Source organism: Leucopleurus acutus (genome assembly GCF_964270905.1).
Source record: "Leucopleurus acutus genome assembly, chromosome: 16".
Taxonomy (NCBI): domain Eukaryota; kingdom Metazoa; phylum Chordata; class Mammalia; order Artiodactyla; family Delphinidae; genus Leucopleurus; species Leucopleurus acutus.
Window position 1 is genome coordinate 50,966,950 of NC_139158.1, and position 8,990 is coordinate 50,975,939.

The window sequence follows — 8,990 nt, forward strand, 5'->3', positions numbered from 1 at the left end:
ATGGAAAACTTTATATTTTTCTGCACTATGATGGATTATTTTCATCAAGTTTTCTTTCATTGCATGGGCTGTATGATGGAAGTAGACACCTGTACTCAGTTTGTAATTTGATACAATTTTAAATAGCCCTTTATATATGACCTATCTGTTTTTATATCCAGCAACACAAAGTTAGCTCTCAATTAAGGCTGAATGAATTAAATATTTAAATCATTGCCTTGTAAGAAAGTCCAACTTAATCATCCATATGCAAATTTTAAGTATGTGTGTTAAAGGAATTCTAGGTATCTGGTTTTCTGACCTTGTATCTTAAATCTTTTATCAACTTAGTTGAATTTGTTTATGTAGTGCTGAGTAGCAAGGAAGAAAAAGTACAGTAAGTCCCCTACATATGAATGAGTTCCATTCTGAGAGTGCTTTCATAAGTCCAATTTGTTCGTAAGTTCAGCAAAGTTAGCCTAGGTACCCAACTAACACAATCGGCTATAAAGTACTGTACTGTAATAGGTTTATAATACTTTTCACACAAATAATGCATAAAAAACAAACACAAAATAAGTTTACAATACTTTTAACACAAATAATACATAAAAAACAAACACACAAAAAAACATTTTTAATCTTACAATACAATACCTTGAAAAGTACAGTACAACAGCTGGCATACAGGGGCTGGCATCAAGTGAACAGGCAAGAAGAGTTACTGACTGGAGGAGGGAGAGGAGGTGGGAGATGGTAGAGCTGAAGGATCGTCAGCAATAGGAGATGGAGGGCAAGCTACAATGTCACCCATGCCTGACATTAGTGCCACAGATTCTGGTTCCTTGCTGGATTCAATTCTATCTACCCTCTTGAAGAAACGATCCAGTGATGTCTGGGTAGTAGCTCCTTTTTTTCCTTGTCATAGATGACACGGTAGCACTGGATTGCATTTCCTGCATTATGAATCTCTTCAGTTATTCAGTTACTATAAGAATGAGTGACATCTACCATCTTTTCACCTCTCTCCACTCTCAATTATTTTCACTTTTGTTTCCATCGTTATCGCTTAGTGCTTCTTAGCAGTACCAGCTACATCACCGCTGGTTTTATGCTTGCTTCCGCACATCCTGGGCTTAAAATAAAGATACTGTACTACTGTACTTTATACAGTACTGTACAGTAAAGTACACGAAAGCACAACCACTTGTAGAGGATGCACATATGTGACAATGTACACCAGACACGTGTACTAACTTACGTGTTTGGATATATGAACTCACGTTCACATCTTTGGAAGTTCACAACTTGAAGGTTCCTATGTAGGGGACTTATTGTAATATATAAACATATCATCCCATGACAACAACAGAAAAATAAAACCGTCTAAATCTATAAACCAGTATTTTAATCTGCGTATAAATCCTCCTTAAAACTTGTCCTCCAGTGTTTTGTTTTTCAGCCTTTTAAAAAAATAATTCTAGTGACAGCAAACTTATTATCCCCTCACGAAGCAATCCAAACCAGTTTCAGAAAGTTCTAATCATTAAAGGAAAAAACAGTCTTCAGCAGCCAAATGATAGACAGGTGTAAGCACTGTGCTAAAAAATTTGGATAGCTTTCAGTGTCAGTCACCTTGATTGGGAGAACTCTGTAAACCACATTAGCAATCCCAGTCGACAAAAAAAATTGATATTGAACTGCTACATACCTTGGCATTTGTAAGTCCTCATCCCCTATGCAACATTTGTTTATTCAAAAAATGTGTACCCATTTGGGTAACTGTCTTGTTAATATACTATGAATGACTATGATTCAATAAGTACATTGTTCAGAATAGATTTATTCTACTTTCAACTTGCAGCTCAGATAAATCACCAAGACCCAAAGTATTTTTCTAGTTCTTCTGCAGTGGTCATGTTGCCCTAAAAGGGTCTTCAAGCCATTCGCTCTCCATGAGTGATATAGCATATGTCCCTATTACCTGACTTCAATTATAGTGTTGGAATCTTACCCAGGTCTTATATGATGATCCCTTTAGAGCAGGATCCAAAATATATCCTTATTTGTCTTGTTCAATCTCATATCAAAGGAGATCATCAAGGTAAGTCTTGAGATATTGTCTTATCAACAATTTGGCTGGCATGATCAATATCCAAGTTTAATCCCCAAGTGGCACATGGAGGGGTAAGGAATATTCTAAGCCTCCTTGACATTCCTGACATTGATTGCTACTGCTGCCTTCACTCCAGTCCTCTCCATGTCTAATCTGGATGACTGCAATAGCTTATTGTGCCCTCAGCCTTGCCATACCTCCCATCCCTTCCCACTGCAGCCAGAGTGCTCCTCTTAAATGCACACTGACCATGTCAACTCTGTTGCTTAATTGCCTTGTTACCTTCTCCATAAAACTCAGACTCATTATGGAATACAAAGCCTGTGTCAACTTCTCCCACCTCATCTCTTGTCTCGATCTTTCTATCTTCCAACAATGTGGGATTATCATTGAACCTGGATAGTGGATGCTCCCTGCTGACTCTCCTCCTCCCCGTCTTTGGCTGCACCCCTACCTCAGAGTGAAGCCCTACTGCGTAGCCTCCAGGAAGCTTGTTTTCCTGACTCTTTCTCCCACAGCAGGATAGGTTTTTGTTCTGTCCAACCAGTTCTGTTGCAGACTGAGCTTATCTCAAATGCTAGACCTAATCACTCTGTATTGTCATTGTTTTCTAGTCTATATCCTCCCCAAACCTGGACTCTTGGTGACAAGAGGCTGGGTCTTTTGTATCTATAACATCAGGATGTAACAGGTAGTTGTCTCCTACTGCAAATTCGTGATGAATGACAGTGATCCAACTCAGAAGTGAATAAAAATTTGGAAAACATAATCGTGCTGCTGGGAATATTTCTTTGAGTGAACTCTGAAGTAGCTGAGTAATGACTGCTTTTAATGGAAGCACTAAAATATGAATAATGGTAATCTGATGGGTTTTCCCTGGTTTATGTTTTTGCCTTAATTTTTATATTTTCAGAATTCTCTATAGGGATCCGTATAGGTTACATTTATAATCAAGAATGAAGGCTAAAAAACAGTATATATTATTATTATTATTTAATTTTATTGAAGTATAGTTGATTTACAATGTTGTGTTAATTTCCGCTGTACAGCAAAATGAATCAGTTATACATATATATTCTTTTTCATATTCTTTTCCATTATGGTTTATCACAGGATATTGAATATAGTTCCCTGTGCTATACAGTAGGACCTTGTTGTTTATCCAAAAAAATCAGTATATATTACTTTGTATTTGTATTATATCTTTATGGCAAATGTATGCAGAGCAAAAGAACTGGAATAAAAAGTCCTCAAGAGGGTAACTGGTTTTCTCTAGGGCTGGAATAATGGATGACATTTTTTCTTTTTCTCCTAATTTGCAGGGGTTTTTTCCTGTATGATTATGTATTCCTTTTATAAGAAAAAAATTATTAAAAGTAAATATAAAAATTAAATAAATGACATGATTATTGATAATATGAGCAAATAATCAAACTACTGCTTATCAAGAGATCACTGAATTTAAAAAATCATACTTATTGTCAAGGCATTTAGCTATTATTTAGAGAAGCCATGGAAAATAATATAAATATTGCAATCTTTTAAAATGGAGGAAAATATGACTCTGGAAACCATAACTGGAAAATTTGTTTTAGACCTTTTGGAAGTTAAGCATGTCATTGGTTTGGAAGCAGAACCTCAGTCCAGTTATGAATTATAGAGGTGGTTTTTAATGGAACATAACTATCCATTTCTGTTGCCAAATCTATTATCCTTTAGTGCACAGTACACCAGAGATTAAAATCCCACACATTCAGCAAAATACTTACTGTGAAGCAGTGTAAATAGATTTAGTCATAATTTATACAGGTGCATATTTATAGGTAGAACATAAATGTTTGAAAAAATGGCAATGAGAGAAAGGAAGAACCAACATTATTTTAGAATATTATTTCTTTTGAGTTTCTTCTTTAAATCGTTATGCTTTGCATTTATTATGTGTTATAACTAAACACTCCTCCAATATTTATAAACCAGTTTAGCTTTCCCTCACTTGATTTGGTAAGAGCTGAGTAAATCAGTTACATGTGGTTATTTATTAAAAAGAAGATTACATACAGTTTCTGTCATCACTATTTCACTTTTGTGAGCAAAGTAATGTTAAGTTCTTAGAGGTTCTTTTATATCATCAATTATCACAAGATGAAAATATGATTTACTAACTTGCTGATTAATAATTTTCATGTAGGGCTTCCCTGGTGGCGCAGTGGTTGAGAGTCCGCCTGCCGATGCAGGGGACGCGGGTTCGTGCCCCGGTCCGGGAAGATCCCACATGCCGCGGGGCGGCTGGGCCCGTGAGCCATGGCCGCTGAGCCTGCGCGTCCGGAGCCTGTGCTCCGCGATGGGAGAGGCCACAACAGTGAGAGGCCCGCGTACCACAAAAAAAAATAATAATAATAATAATTATTTTCATGTATAAATAAATGTCAGTGTCGATACTTCTAAAGGTAGCTTGTATCATTCAATCCTGGCCTGAAAATTAAATCCTGAAAGCTACACAAATGCAAACATTTAGACAGAGAAGGCCAGTAATGCTTAACTGAAAGATGGAAACATATATGTATTTAGCACTTCATAGTGTGACAGACAGTAAGTAGAGCAATTGCCTACAATATATTATCCCATTGAGTCCTCACCACAAACCTACAGATAAGTCTGTTAGTCAGGGTAGTCAACAGTCTGTAATCTCAGCTGTTTATAAACCACCATATCCACTGATAGGCAGCTCTGGGCCCTGTTCCATCTCTCCTTGGCTGACAGCGTAGCCAGCAGCAGCAGAGAGAGAAAGAGACCTGGGGAGTCTCAAACCTGCAACTCAAAGCTCGAGCCTGGAAATGGCAAACATCACTTCTGCTCCCAACTCATTGTTCACAGCTAATCACCTGGAACCACCCAACCACAAGGGGGCAGGGCAGGGAGTGCAACCCCACAGTGTATCCAGAAGTGGAGGGAACAGGCAATATTTGGTGAATAGTACTAATCACTACTATAGTAACTGCGTGCCCCTATTTTACACACAAGGAAACGGGGAAGTCAAACAACTTGTCAAGTCACATAGCCAGTAAGTGAAAGAGTTAAGAAGTTATTAAAGAACCAAGCATGAAATGAACAGTATTTTTATGGCAAATTCTGAGCCTACCAATTCTATGTCACATAGAAAGACACAGGAATATTAGAGAGTGAACAGGGATTAGCAGATTTCCCTTGCTTTCACTTTTGTGAACTTGAAATCCTTTGGCTATATTTCCAACTGCCTACCTCAAAAGCTAGAGATCAAAAATATTGCCTTTCCATTACCAGAGCTGAGTTCCTTATGAAATGTTATGGCCCTTGGAGTTCATCGGATAACTTATTGAAGATAAAGAGAAATGTGACTTGCAATCCCTTGGAAGATGTTAGCAATGTGAAGCCAAATAACCTTCAGGAAGAGGCAGTACTGTCAATCCAACCTGCCTCAGTTGTGTGCATTCTTCATGAAGATGAATGATAGACAGGGCTGGTGCATGCACAACTGCAGGGGGCACTGCTCACATAGTATTCTATGTTGATGCTGCCTCCTGGACTTATGAAATGCATTGGTCAAAGAAAATCTTTCCTCCTAGGAGACAAATGTCATACTTTTCCTCCATTTCAGTTCCTCTCCTCAGTAGTATTTCACTACTTATGAGTAGCTATTGGGAGACAATACATTATCAGCGAAGTCTTGAGGAGTCTACAAAGTTTGAGCTTCCACTGAGGGTTCAACCAATGGAAACTCTTCCTATCATTTTCCTTTTAGCATTTGACATCTTGTGATCTACAGCCCTTGCTTGTAGATACTAAAGAATCTCTACTTCCCTAGATATTCCAGCACCAAATAAACAGCAAATTTACATTGCTTCTACATAACACCCAGAGATGGTCTCTGCCTTGCTGTACATTAATACCCTGGGGTGCTTTCAAAAAATCCTCTTCGGACTTCCCTGGGAGTCCAGTGGTTAGGACTTCACCTTCTAATGTAGGGGGTATGAGTTCAATCCCTGGTCAGGGAGCTAAGATCCCACAAGCCTTGGGGCCAGAAAACCAAAACAAAAAACAGAAGCAGTGATCCACCAGAGGGCAGACAGCAGAAGCAAGAAGAACTACAAACCTGCAGCCTGTGGAACAAAAAAAACATTCACAGAAAGATAGACAAGATGAAAAGGCAGAGGGCTACATACCAGATGAAGGAACAAGATAAAACTCCAGAAAAACAACTAAATGAAGTGGAGATAGGCAACCTTCCAGAAAAAGAATTCAGAATAATGAGAGTGAAGATGATCCAGGACCTCGGAAAAAGAATGGAGGCAAAGATTGAGAAGATGCAAGAAATGTTTAACAAAGACATAGAAGAATTAAGAACAAACAAACAGAGATGAACAATACAGTAACTGAAATGAAAACTACACTAGAAGGAATCAACAGCAGAATACCTGAGGCAGAAGAACAGATAAGTGACCTGGAAGACAGAATGGTGGAATTCACTGCTGCAGAACAGAAGAAAGAAGAAAGATTAAAAAGAAATGAAGACAGCCTAAGAGACCTCTGGGACAATGTTAAACGCAACAACATTCACATTATAGGGGTGAGAAGAGAGAAAGAAAGGACCCGAGAAAATATTTGAAGAGATTAGAGTCAAAAACTTCCCTGACATGGGAAAGGAAATAGCCATACAAGTCCAGGAAGTGCAGAGAGTCCCATACAGGATAAACCCAAGGAGAAACATGCCAAGACATATAGTAATCAAACTGGCAAAAAATAAGACAAAGAAAAATTATTTAAAGCAGCAAGGGAAAAATGACAAATAACATACAGGGGAACTCCCATAAGGTTAACAGCTGATTTCTCAGCAGAAATTCTACAAGTCAGAAGGGGGTGGCAACATATATTTAAAGTGATAAAAGGGAAGACCCTACAACCAAGATTACTGTACCCTGCAAGGATCTCATTCAGATTCAATGGAGAAATCAAAAGCTTTAGAGACAAGCAAAACCTGACAGAATTCAGCACCACCAAATCAGCTCTACAACAAATGCTAAAGGAACTTCTGTAAGTGGGAAAGACAAGAAAAGAAAAGGACCCACATAAACAAACCTAAAACGATTAAGAAAATATTCATAGGAACATACATATTGATAATTACCTTAAGTGTGAATGGATTAAATGCTCCAACCAAAAGACACAGGCTTGCTGAATGGATACAAAAACAAGATCCATATATATACTGTCTAAAAGAGACCCACTTAAGACCTAGGGACACATACAGACTGAAAGTAAGGGGTTGGAAAAAGATATTCCATTCAAATGGAAATCAAAAGAAAGCTGGAGTAGCAATACTCGTATCAGATAAAATAGACTTTAAAATAAAGACTGTTACTAGAGATAAGGAGGAACACTACATAATGATCAAAGGATAAATCCAAGAAGAAGATATAACAATTATAAATATATATGCACCCAACATAGGAGCACTTCAATACATAAGGCAACCACTAACAGCTAAAAAAGAGGAAATTGACAGTAACACAATAATAGTGGAGGACTTTAACACCTCACTTAGACCAATGGACAGATATCCAAAATGAAAAGAAATATGGAAATGGAAGCTTTAAATGACACAATAGACCAGATAGATTTAATTGATATTTATAGGACATTCCATCAAAAAACAGCAGATTACACTTTCTTCTCCAGTGCACACAGAACATTCTCCAGGATACATCACATCTTGGGTCACAAATCAAGCCTCAGTAAATTTAAGAAAATTGAAATAATATCAAGCATATTTTCTGACCACAAAAATATGAGATTAGAAATGAATTACAGGGAAAAAGATGTAAAAAACACAAACACATGGAGGCTAAACAATACGTTACTAAAAAACCAAGAGATCACTGAAGAAATCAAAGAGGAAATCAAAATATACCAGAGACAAATGACAATGAAAACACAACGATCTAAAACCTATGGGATGCAGCAAAAGCAGTTCTAAGAGGGAAGTTTATAGCTATACAAGCCTACTTCAAGAAACAAGAAAAATCTCAAATAAGCAATCTAACATTACACCTAAAGGAATTAGAGAAAGAAGAACAAACAAAATCCAAAGTTAGCAGAAGGAAAGAAATCATAAAATCAGAGCAGAAATAAATGAAATACAAACAAAGAAAACAATAGCAAAGATCAATAAAACTAAAAGCTGGTTCTTTGAGAAGATAAACAAAATTGATAAACCATTAGCCAGATTCATCAAGAAAAAGAGGGAGAGGACTAAAATCAATAAAATTAGAAATGAAAAAGGAGAAGTTACAACAGACACTGCAGAAATAGAAAGCATCCTAAGAGACTACAGCAAGCAACCCTATGCCAATAAAATGGACAACCTGGAAGAAATGGACAAATTCCTAGAAAGGTATAAGCTTCCAAGACTGAACCAGGAAGAAATAGAAAATATGAACAGACCAATCACAAGTAATGAAATTGAAACTGTGACGAAAAATCTTCCAACAAACAAAAGTCCAGGACCAGATGGCTTCACAGGTGAATTCTATCAAACATTTAGAGAGAGCTAACACCCATCCTTCTCAAACTCTTCCAAAAAATTGCAGATGAAGGAACACTCCCAAACTCATTCTATGAGGCCACCATCCCCCAATACCAAAACCAGAAAAAGATACTACAAAAAAAGAAAATTACAGACCAATATCACTGATGAATATAGATGCAAAAATCCTCAACAAAATAGTAGCAAACAGAATCCAACAACACATTAAAAGTATCATACACCATGTTCAAGTGGGATTTATCTCAGGGATGCAAGGATTCTTCAATATACACAAATAAATCAATGTGATTCACCGTATTAACAAATTGAGGAATA